This window comes from Syzygium oleosum, unplaced genomic scaffold (assembly GCF_021117445.2).
Source record: "Syzygium oleosum isolate NSW1041296 unplaced genomic scaffold, Sole_v2.1 Sole_v2.03, whole genome shotgun sequence".
NCBI classification, from domain to species: domain Eukaryota; kingdom Viridiplantae; phylum Streptophyta; class Magnoliopsida; order Myrtales; family Myrtaceae; genus Syzygium; species Syzygium oleosum.
In genome coordinates, this window is record NW_026607487.1 from 2350911 (window position 1) to 2364053 (window position 13143).

The window sequence follows — 13143 nt, forward strand, 5'->3', positions numbered from 1 at the left end:
TCATCAGTTTGATCCGGGCAGTCATGTCGATCCAATTCTCCCTTAGAACTAGGGACCGGACCAAAAATCACCAGTTCCAATTTTATGAAACCAGGAACTGGATTGACGCCCTCGGGAATCACCTAGAACTGACCGATCCAAGTGGCTCCCGGTTTAGACAATCCGTGTTGCTCACCCCTATTAGAAAGTGTCAAGGAAAAGGTTTTGCTTTCCAAAGCTAATGGGATTAATTCTTTGGTTATTGTTGTTACTTTGTATGTTCTTTCTTGCTAAAAAATTTGTTGAAATATCATGTTGAAACTAATAATGTTTCGTAGGAGTGAGGTGCACAAAATGATTTTCCAGCTTTAGGAAAAGATCGGGTCCATATAAATTACCTACCTCATCATAAATAAAAAAATTTAAGAAGATACGGTCCGATCCGATAGCATCAATCACAAAAAGAAAAAAATTAAGGACTAGATTGCACATTTGGCAATGATTCGGGGACTTGTGATGACTTTTTCCTTATTTGATTAAAAGAAAATTTTACATTAAATATTTATGAATAGTTCAAAACTATATCAAGAGTCCAACATGACATTGCAATCGAATTGAAATTTAGAGGTTATCATGCCATTTTTCTTAATCAATAACAACGCTTTTCTCTTGCCAGGAAAGAAAGAGAAAAGACACATCGTTTGACTTCGGTGCGCATCTCCGAAAAACAAAGAAAGAATTATGGAATTCAAGATGTCAAGCATAATTCATGTGTTTCCTTTGGTTTAGGATCAGACACTGCCACATGTTGAACAGAAACGACATTTTAGATCGGAGTCATTTGCCACTTTTACCTTAAAGAAAAGAACTTTAACCAAATCTAACTTAATTACAGTACAGCAAAGTTCCATGCGTGGTAGAAAGAACTTGACTTGAACCAATACATAATTCACTAGTTTCTGCAATCAATAGCCAAGAATGACAAAATTTAGTAGGCCACTGGACTATGGAACCAGCGAAGTGTACTTTCAAGCACACTACGAAACCCATCGGTGAAGCTAAAACATTAGAAGAAAAGTTGATTAGCTGAGTATTTGCCAGCATGTCAGCTTGATTTTAAAACATAGGAAATAGGCAAAGGGCAGAGTCCATTTTGGCTTACAACATCAGGTTTGTCTATTCCCATCCCAAAGGCAATGGTAGCACATCCAATCTGGACCTCTCCAGTATGCCATTTCTTTTGAACAGCTACTCTTTGACGGGCTGCTAATCTAGCATGATAGTACACCATCTTTATACGGCACTTCTCGTTCAAGTATTTTGCAACATCAACACATTCACTCTTCGAAAGGCAATATTCTATGCCACGAAAATTAGCAAAACGATTCTTCAGCAGCTCTCCAAGCTGCTTCAGTGGTTCCTTGGTCTTAGCTATCACCTCATATTTTAGATTTGGTCTGTCAAAGCTTGTCTCAAGAACAAGAGCATGGGGAACCCCAAGAGCTTTTAGGATATCCTACAATGGATGTATAATTCAGTCAGAACAAACAGATTATTTCAACATAATCAGGAGGTTAATGTGTAAGTTTAGTACCTCACGAACTGAGTGAGTGGCAGTTGCAGTTAAGGCCATCACTGGGACATACGGAAAGTTCTGCTCGAGACATCACAGTCCCCTATAATCTGGACGAAAATCATGTCCCCATAGACAACAATAATGACAACCACAAAAGTGACAATCAATGAGCTTTACTCGTTAATCAGTCAAATGTACTAGAAAAGCTCAAACTAGCAGTATGTTCCTTTCATGAGATCACACTGGCAGAGCAAATCCAGTTAAGACCTTGTAAGAAACACAATCAATGATCACATGGGTGAACCTTTGCCTTTCTCAAGTTGTTAACATTAAGTATAAGCGTTAATAGAATAAATAGGGACACAAGAACCAGCTTAAGAGACTATCCTGCCAAACATAGACAGGAGATTGGATCCTTATCCAAGCTTATGCCGGTTCCAATTACTTTAGGAAGTAATTTCCATTGGAGCTTATTTAAGTTGTGTGCTCTTTACTCAATATAATGAACGATGTGCCACTAAGGCTACATTTGTTTCATGGAAAATATTTTCCGGGAAAACACTTTCCTCATTTTCTCACGTTTAGGGCGTGGAAAACTGCATTCTGTTATATTAGAACTTCAGAGGGGTCTAGGCTTCAGAAGGTCTAGTGGAACACTGACAATTTAGTTAGGCTAGAACACAGAAAGTGCAAAAGAGTTTGAAAATGAGTTTAAATTAGCATATATAAAAGTTAACTTGCTTATATTTATCAGGAACAAGGACAATAGTTTTGCAGTGGCAACATCACAAATAATTATTCTTTTTGAAGTAACTCTAGCATGATCTTTCTTCATGTACAAGGCATGCCAAAGATTACAAATACCTCACGCAATGTGCCTCATCAACAACAAAACCAGCTAGTTGTGCCTGTAATATGATGGTCGAATACAAAACCTTCTAGAAAAAGTTATGGTGCATCAGAAACAATCCATTTCAATATCAAGAAATGATGGGTTTCCCACAATCCTTTCAGGAGTTACATACAATAGCTTGCACGATGGTTTATCTTTTTCTGAAAAGGCAGGCAAAGCAGAAGTGGAGACTAATAATTTGACAGTCATAATACTCAATAGAAAAGTTTTAGAAGTCCAATGGAGCTAAACCTTGCCTTAGTTCTAGGTAGACAGCTGCTGCTTGGGCAACAGTTTGTAGGGAGTTCAAGAAAGTAGATGGTATTCCGTACTTGAGGTTTCAAGTAATTATTTGATCTTATTGAGAGATAGCAAGGGAGATATACCTGTTGGGATTTTGGAACCAAAATCCCATAGAATTGAATGAGAAGTGTGTGGGTGAAAGTGTCCCACATAGGGTAGAAGAGAGATGGGAGATGGGTTCAAATAGTTGAGCCTCACAAATGGGTTTGGGCCCCAAGGGGTACCCCACTTTTGTGGAAGAGAGAGGACCTACGTCAAGCTAGGTCGATCCACCCCCCGCGCGCGCGCCGCCGCCGTCCGTCCGGCCGGCCGGCTCGGTTCGGTTGGTGACTCTTCGGTTTCATCCTTCTATATCCAAAATTCCTTCATGACTATTCATTCATACATGACCGAACGAAGTGCTCTTGGCATTTAATATTTTCGCGGCATTCTGCTGCACTCTCATTCTTCATCATTGTCATTTCGTGCGATTGTTCTGCAAAATTGCGTTCGTTGGAGTCCTCCGAATACGTACCGTTTCGGAGGAACGAGATCCGTTCTATCCTGGGAGACGATTGTCCAATATCCTCGGGTACTGATTGAGGGGCCAAATTCGTCTTAAGGACACGACGTTAATTCGTTGGGCTCGGATCAACATTCTGCTTATTTGGTTGTACTGCTTTCAGGTTAGTTTTCCTAACGCTTGATTTTAATTTCTGATATACGAACTTAGCCGAACTACAATCTTAAGACGAATTTTGACTTCGGTTCTGTTCGTATATTCTTATGCGTTGTCCATTGAGTTTTTCTATCAAATATCATATTGCCGTTTCTTTAATTCGAACTTTTGTATAGTTCGTATGTTCCTTGTCATAGTCGTATAGAATACGATTACGTTTGCACATTCCGTTCGTTAACAAATTTTTCGAATACTGTTCATATTAGAAATTTTCAATTCTGTTCGTGAATATGGTATGTGTTTATAATTCAGAAATGGCTTCGGCTTCGACTTCGGTTAATCCTATTCCGAATCACGGAGAAAAGCCAGAAAAGTTCAATGGTACGGATTTCAAGAGATGGCAACAAAAGATGTTGTTCTATCTCACGACCTTGAACTTGGCTAGATTCCTCAATGAGGATGGTCCTAAATTGGACGTTGGAGAGACAAATAAAGAAAAGCTTGCTGCTGTGGATGCATGGAATCATTCTGACTTCCTGTGTCGCAACTATGTCCTCAACGGTCTGGACAATACTCTCTATAACGTACATAGTCCGCTAAAAACGGCTAAAGAGTTATGGGATAGTCTGGACAAGAAATACAAAACCGAAGATGCCGGATTGAAGAAATTCATTGTCGGTAAATTTCTGGACTTCAAGATGGTTGATTCAAAGACCGTCTTAAGTCGGGTTCAAGAGCTTCAAGTGATTATGCATGATATTCATCTTTGAAGGAATGACTCTAAGCGAGACATTTCAAGTGGCTGCATTCATTGAAAAATTGCCACCATCCTGGAGAGATTTCAAGAATTATCTCAAACACAAGAGAAAGGAGTTGTCACTTGAAGACTTGATTGTTCGGTTGAGGATAGAGGAAGACAATAGAAATTTCGAAAAGAAAGTTGGCAGCAATTTGGCGGTCTCAAGGGTCAATGTTGTTGAAGAAGGATCAAAACCCAACAAGAAGAGAAAAATGACTAGCAAGTCTGGAGAGGGATTCACCCAAGGCCTGAAGAAGTTCGTTGGCAAGTGCTTCAACTGTGGCAAGTCTGGACATCGAGCCAAAGATCGCAGAGCCAAGAAAAGACAGTAAAACTCAAAGCTAATGTGGTGGAACAAATTTCCAATGGTGTTGATGATATCAATCTAACTGCTATGATATCCGAGTGTAACATGGTGGGAAACCCCAAGGAGTGGTGGATTGATACTGGAGCAACTCGTCATATTTGCGCCAATAAATCAATGTTCTCATCTTACATGCCTATGGAAGGTGATGAAAAACTCTACATGGGTAATTCATCGACCTCTAAGGTTGAAGGTGTTGGAAAGGTTGCTCTAAAGATGACATCTGGGAAAGTTGTGACACTAAATAATGTGCTACATGTGCCAGACATACGCAAGAATTTAGTGTCCGGATCTCTTCTTAGCAAGAATGGCTTCAAGTTGGTTTTTGTATCCGATAAGTTTGTACTCTCCAAGAATGAGATGTATGTAGGAAAGGGTTACCTCAGTGATGGTCTTTTCAAGTTAAATGTAATGACTGTTGTACCCAATGATGTTATGAATAAAGTTGTTTCTGCTTATGTGCTTGAGTCTCCTAATTTATGGCATGCTAGATTAGGACACGTTAACTATAAGTCGATAAAGAAATTAATGAACATGGGATTATTGCCAAAATTCGAATGTTCTAGTGAGAAATGCCAAGTGTGTGTTGAATCTAAATTTTCTAAGCCTCCTTTTCATTCTGTAGACAATAGAGTCTCAGAACCTTTAGATTTAATACACACAGATATATGCGATATGAAATCAATACCGTCAAGAGGTGGTAATAAGTATTTTATCACATTTATAGATGACTGCTCGAGGTATTGTTATGTTTATTTGCTTAGTAGCAAAGATGAGGCTGTGAATGCCTTTAGAATTTACAAATCCGAAGTTGAAACTCAGTTGAATAAGAAAGTTAAAATGATAAGAAGTGACAGAGGAGGTGAATATGAATTTCCTTTTGAGGAAATTTGTACTGAGTTTGGTATCGTTCACCAAATGACTCCTCCTTATACGCCGCAATCTAATGGAGTGGCAGAAAGGAAAAACCGGTCTTTAAAGGAAACAATGAATGCATTGTTGAATAGTTCCGGTTTACCACAGAATTTGTGGGGGGAAGCTGTTTTGACGGCGAATTTTATTTTAAATCGAGTGCCCCACAGAAAAACACAACAAACTCCCTATGAGAAATGGAAAGGCAGAATGCCTAACTTGAATTATCTCAAAGTGTGGGGGTGTTTGGCTAAGGTTGCGGTTCCTAAGCCTAAAAAGGTTAAGATAGGACCAAAGACTGTTGATTGTGTTTTTATCGGATATGCTCAGAATAGCAATGCATATCGTTTTCTTGTTCACAAGTCAGAGATCCCAGATATACATGTTAATACGATAATTGAATCAAGGGACGCTTCGTTCTTTGAAAATATATTTCCGTATAACATAGTATATGAGCCAATTGATAATAATAAGAGGTCTTGAGATACTATATCTAGAAATGATCCAATTGAGGATGAACCTAGACGTAGTAAAAGACAAAGGACTTCCACGTCTTTTGGACCTGATTTCTTAACGTATCTGTTAGAGAATGAGCCTCGGACATTCAAAGAAGTCTGTGACTTCGCTTAAGCCCCGTTCGGAAAGAAGCTATCAATAGTGAAGTTGAATCCATCTTGTCAAACCATACATGGGAATTGGTTGACCTTCCTCCTGGTAATAAACCACTACAATGTAAGTGGATTTTCAAGAGGAAAATGAAAGCGGATGGTGCTATTGATAAATATAAGGCTAGGCTTGTAGTAAAAGGATACAAGCAACGAGAAGGTCTTGATTATTTTGATACTTATTCACTGTTACTAGAATTACATCCATAAGGATGCTAATTGCCATAGCGGCCGGTGTATAAGCTTGAAATCCATCAAATGGATGTTAAGACGGCCTTCTTAAACGGGGATTTGGAAGAAGAAATATATTTGGAACAACCCGAAGGGTTCATTGTTCCAAGTCAAGAGAAGAAAGTATGTCGGCTTATCAAGTCACTCTATGGATTGAAACAAGCACCGAAACAATGGCATGCTAAATTCGACCAAGTCATGTTGTCGAATGGTTTCAAGATCAATGAGTGTGATAAATGTGTATATGTTAAGAACACTCATAATGGTTTTGCCATTTTGTGCTTATATGTAGATGACATGCTTATAATGGGCAGCGATAGTGAGGTTGTTAAGGCGACCAAACGCATGCTCACAAGTAAATTTGATACGAAAGATATGGGGGTTGCAGATGTTATTTTAGGAGTTAAAATCCATAAAACATATGGAGGATTAGCTCTATCACAATCCCATTATATTAAGACGATTCTTGGAAAGTGCAAGAATCTAGATATTGTACCGGTAAAGACTCCTATAGATGTTAATTTACATCTTTCGAAGAATACTGGTGAAAGTAAGGCTCAAAATGAGTATGCTAGTATACTAGGCAGTTTAATGTATGTCATGAACTCGTACTAGGCCGGACATAGCTTGTGCGGTTAGCAAGCTAAGTCGATTTCTGATTAGTCCAAATGAAAATCATTGGAAAGCAATGAAACTTTTATTGGGCTACTTAAAGCATACTCAAGATTATGCTTTGCATTACACAGAATATCCAGTGGTACTTGAAGGATACTGTGATGCAAATTGGATAACCGGCACTAAAGACACAAAATCGACAAGTGGATATGTATTCACACTTGGGGGAGCGGCAGTGTCTTGGAAATCATCCAAACAAACTTGTATTGCAAGATCCACTAAGGAATCAGAATTTATTGCTTTGGATAAAGCCGGTGAAGAAGCAGGAATGGCTTCGAAATTTCTTGGAAGATATTCCTAATTGGCCTAAACCAGTGCCCGCTGTATGTATACATTGTGACAGTCAAGCGGCAATAGGAAGAGCAAAGAATGTCATGTATAACGGTAAGTCTCGACACATACGTCGAAGACATGACACAGTAAGACAACTTCTCTCTAGTGGAATTATCACCATTGACTATGTGAAGTCAAAAGATAATATTGCGGATCCATTGACAAAAGGCCTAACTGGAGAGATGGTTGCAAAAACATCAAGGGGAATGGGTTTAAGGCCTATAAACAAGTCATCATAGCGGAAACCCTACCTAGTTGATTGGAGATCCCAAGATCTAGGTTCAAAGGGACAACTAAGTTATGAAGACAGGTGTAGAGTCTTGTTAAATTTTTACTCATTCCTGGATGAAGACAATATTAATATGTGAAGGTTAAGCAAAAGCTTTTAATGATTCTGAATTGAGTATGTGATATACTATATGTTCAGAAATCACCTATGTGAGTGTGAAGTGAGGGCCGCTTCTGTGAGAATTGAAAAGGCCGAATTCTCTAAAACACTCATGAGACCGGGCGGTGTTCATGGCCAAAACGAACACAACAAGGAGAACCAATTTTGTTCGAGAAACAGGTTGTGTGATTTCTATTGTCTAGGCTTACACCAAAGGTCGACGGTTCAAAGACATCAAGTCTACTTGATTGTCGAGTAAGTCCGATAGGTTTCACTAAGGAAAGTTCAAGGTCTCAGACTACTTATCCTGATGCAACATTTTCTCATGGAATAATCGCATATTGCATCTCATGCATACACAAAGAGTCATGATATCTGAACTTCTCATTCATGTGGGGGATTGTTGGGATTTTGGAACCAAAATCCCATAGAATTGAATGAGAAGTGTGTGGGTGAAAGTGTCCCACATAGGGTAGAAGAGAGATGGGAGATGGGTTCAAATAGTTGAGCCTCACAAATGGGTTTGGGCCTCAAGGGGTACCCCACTTTTGTGGAAGAGAGAGGACCTACGTCAAGCTAGGTCGGTCCACCCCCCGCGCGCGCGCCGCCGCCGCCGTCCGTCCGGCCGGCTCGGCTCGGTTCGGTTCCGGGTCCACTCTCTATCGGTTTTTATTTTTTATTTTTCGAACAGACACGTTGTTTAGAAATTATTTATTTATTTATTTATTTTTGGACAAACAAACATGTCTGTTCGTGAGGTTCGATTCGCCCGAACGAAAACCGAAGCCCTTCGCGCCTGTTCACGAACCAAACCGGTTTAAGGCTCGGCTCGTGACTGTTCACATGACCGAACAAAATTGTTCGGTTGGTGACTCTTCGGTTTCATCCTTCTATATCCGAAATTCCTTCATGACTATTCATTCATACATGACCGAACGAAGTGCTCTTGGCATTTAATATTTTCGCGGCATTCTGCTGCACTCTCATTCTTCATCATTGTCATTTCGTGCGATTGTTCTGCAAAATTGCGTTCGTTGGAGTCCTCCGAATACATACCGCTTCGGAGGAACGAGATCCGTTCTATCCTGGGAGACGATTGTCCAATATCCTCGGGTACTGATTGAGGGGCCAAATTCGTCTTAAGGACACGACGTTAATTCGTTGGGCTCGGATCAACATTCTGCTTATTTGGTTGTACTGCTTTTAGGTTAGTTTTCCTAACGCTTGATTTTAATTTCTGATATACGAACTTAGCCGAACTACAATACCAACTGTGACACCTGTTTTAAGAGTTGCTGGCAGCTGAAACGAAAGGTAAAAACATCACAAGAGCACATGAAGAGAGGAAGGGACAAGGGAATTATAAGTTCTTTCACCATCAGCGGATCAGAAAGGACCAGTTGTCACTACTGGTCTTATAATTACTTTCAGCTAGAAACATATATCAAATACTTCAAGACTGAACAGAAAACACTTCTAAAAAATTCAAGTTAATAAATGCAGATTAATATCTTCCTCCTTAATTCAGTAAATCAAATATTTTGAATGCTACCAAGATCCAATGTATATTAAAGGACATTGATTTCAAACCAGTTATGGGAAAAAGAAGTCATAGATCATCACCCCTTGTGAGATAATGGCATAGCGACAAACTGCGAGGTAATATAGATATCTAGAACCCATATTTGGTTGAAGTACTTTGAAAACTTGTTCCTCTTTGACCTAGTAACCCATTTGAATTGGACCTAAATTATGACTGACAACAACACTTACATGCATAAACAAGATGAATTTTCCAGTAAGTGATTAGAAGGTCCTAGAAGCATAGTACAAACTTTAAATTCTAGAAATTACAGAACAGATACAGATGTGCGAAGCAGAACGAGAATGTACCGTATTTCCTTCTTTTCTAATTTTGTCTGATCCAATACATTGGAAACCATGGTTATGTACCTATTTCACTTCCTATCGCTTAATTTTCATTTGATAAACATTTCCTTCCTTAAGTTCACAACCTTCTTAACAGTGCTAAACAAAGCAGATTATTAGATCATGTTAAAGCTTAAATTTTTAAATACAGGTCCACCCTTTGACATTTAGTTGGTGGAACCATTGAGCAAAGTGCACAGGGCTTGTGCTCTAAACATTGTCTCCACACATACTTCTACGTACGATCATTACACAAATGAAATAATGTTAACATTCACTAACCTAGTAACATAAACTTTTACCACCTCTAGTGGGCATGAGATGAAGCAATCTTGCTTGGCTACAGAAGCTTTACAACCCTGATGCTGCATTGGTTGAAATGCCTTGTTTCCGAATATCACAACATTTGCCAATTCTACGTCATCCAAGCTTTGCAATTCCTCATAACTCACAGTTCCTAGTTTGCACGTCAAAATCTGAGAGGAATGTCTTTATTTGAAACTGATGATATCGAACCTTGAGTGACAGTGTTCTTACAGTCCTTCAACACAAATAAGCCTCTTCAGCACCATAAATAGTTTCTGACATGGAGTGATGCAAAATGAAAATTGTGCACAAAGAAATCCCAAGCCTTCATATCACGAAACACTCCTATCGAAGACGCTGGATGCTAAGTTCCACACTTGGATGATGTACTATACTCTCAAAATATTTGAGAAAATATAGGTATTGTTACATCATCCAAAACAAAACTCAACTGTTTTTATTGACCAAACAAATCAAATATAAGTCATTTTAGATCTTACAGACTGTGGAAGTAACTGGCGAGTTAGGAGTGTCTATTATACATTTGATCATATGAGAGCCCTCATAATCAGTTTACTAAATGCTTTTGTACAGGTACCTTGCGTAAGGTCCTTTGCTGTGAGCAGAATTACAAGCAAACTGGAAATGATCAAGGAAAGACATAATTTTAAGAGCAAAGAACAGTGACACACTAATTTAAGGGGTTGGGCAGTTTCGTCTACGTCAACGGGAGGAGTTATTTCAGAATGACCAAGAGTGAATTACAACAAGAAATAAATCAATTTCTCACTAACCAAAACCCCAATTGCAAGAGTCAATAAAAAACGAACGAGACGAGTGGAAAGCGTTTCCCAAGAGTTTTCTGAGGACACTCTAATCTCTCTCGATCAAAAACCAAGACAATCTGTTCTCAATTCTTCTCATTTTCCATGTTGGCCCCAATATACCTCGGCAACAAAAATATATAAAAACATGGGTTGCATATTCATTGTTAAAAGAATAAAAGGATGTGCCAAGATCTGCCAACTTTTTGTCAACCTTCTAAACAACTGGACCATTGTGGCCAGACTCCTGGAATTTGCCCGATAACTATTGTGGCTTCTTCAGGGTGTCCACAGTTGCTTCACCGAACGGCCAACCCTATACAATAGTGGGACATTCTTCAAGCCGCATATTTGGTCCATGCAATTACACAGGCCAATCCCAAGCCAAATCTAGGTCCATGAATCAAAAACTCAAGCCACAAACTTAACAACTATCAACCAAATCAGTTTTGGGCATGGGAAAAAACATACCAAGCCACCCTGTTTTTCTTTCTTTTTCTTAATCCCTTCAAACTGGTGGGGGCAGAAAGGAGTGAGACAACTTCACAGTTTTCAGAAGCATACCATGGATTCTAAAGAACGTCTGGCCAGAAGTTGAGTGGATGAATTGCCCGGAGTACTGCTTTGATCAGGAATATAGCATGTGAATTTCCTGCCCATTTTACTGCCAAATATATCATCTTCATCCTCACTGCCAGTGGAGGAATCTACCTCAAGAAAAGTTCGATTTTTCTCAGGTTGTGGAGAATCTTCTATAATATTAACATCGTGCACAACACTGCATTCACCCTCATTAGGGATATCTTGGCCAAACATGTCAGTCAAAATTCCACAAGCTTCTAATTCCGCAGCTTGCAAATTATCCCAATCCCCAGTATCTTGCATAGTTTCGGCAAGTTCTGCTAGAAAATCATTGCCACAGTGCTCCACAGTGATAAACTCTCGACCTTTGTCACCTTAAGAAAAACCAAACGAAGAAAGAGATGATTTTGCAAGTCAATAAGACTACTCCGCCAAACCCACAAAGAAATGACAATGAGATTAACGCTCAATGAACAAAAACTTAACCAGCTCCATTCCATTCAAATCCAAAGTAGGCAATTTCAGAGCCATCATCAGAACACTGACTAACCGCAATAAATCTCCTTATTTAGGAATGCACAATCAATCAATTCAAAAATCATCCGCGCAACACAAGCAATTACGCCATTCCCTAATCACCAGATACCACCCAATTCGGCCAATAACCAAGAGGAACCACCATCCAAAGGAGCCTCGACACGTCAAACTGGAACCGTGCCAAACATTTTGCTCGTCAGTAATACTACTTCACTAAGCACCCTATTCTACAGCCATCGTCATGGTGGGGACGAGAAACACCTCTGCAAACGCTAATCAGCACAAGAAATGGGCGACGAAGAGACGATTCGAGTTACCGTAGAGGGAAACGAGGCGGTCCAGGCACTTGGTGGCGGACTGCTCGTCGAAGCCGAAGTCGAGAGCCAAGCTGAGCAACCGAGCTTTCTCTACCTCCTCCAACCCCCCGATCCTCCATCGAATCGATTCGATCGATCGATCGACAATGCACGTGTCGGAATGGAATCGAATCGAGCCGTAGCCTCTGTCGAGAGAGCGCGCTCGGAGTGCTCTCTTCGAAAGAAAACCTTGCCCAGCGATGGCGCGATTGACGTTTCCCCTTTCTATTTTTCATACGCTGGATGATGGGAGACAGAATGGAGCCAGATATTTTCAATTTTTTTCCTTGAAAATTCAGTTTTCGCATCTGAAGTTTGTTTGAGTTCGATTTCCACCCCCTCCCCGTAAGTTCTTCTGGTTTCATTTGACACCCTTGGGCTTATTCGGTGAGAAGACACATGAAAAATTATTAATCAATCGCACCTCTCTTAAAAGTTTGGAAAAGAAAATCATTATTCGAATTCCAAAAATCACTGACAAATTGTGCATGGTTCCTTTTCTTTATATATATATATATATATATATATATATATATATATATATATATATATATATATTTATACGATTTGTTTTCGATGTTTTGCATTAAAGAAAAAGTCACATTACAAGAATTGCAATATTGTCAAAAACGAAAAAAGTTAGACGCTTAATATGGTTTCGTAATTATCCAGCGTGTGCGAAGTAAGAGCTGCTACATCCATCTAGATCAATCGAGTATTTTAAGAAATTGAAGACCACATTGTTAGCAAACAAAAAAAGAATTTCTTAAGAAAAGTTATACGGTTGAAATTTACCTTTCATCTCATTTGGAGTGAGCCTTTCGGACTTTATTG

The 13143-nt window shown here is 39.4% G+C and overlaps 1 pseudogene; it reads right to left on the reverse strand.

The window, feature by feature from the left end:
- Positions 1 to 873: 873 nt before the first annotated feature.
- On the reverse strand, positions 874 to 12541 carry LOC115662768 (ATP-dependent DNA helicase Q-like 1; annotated as a pseudogene).
- Positions 12542 to 13143: the final 602 nt, after the last annotated feature.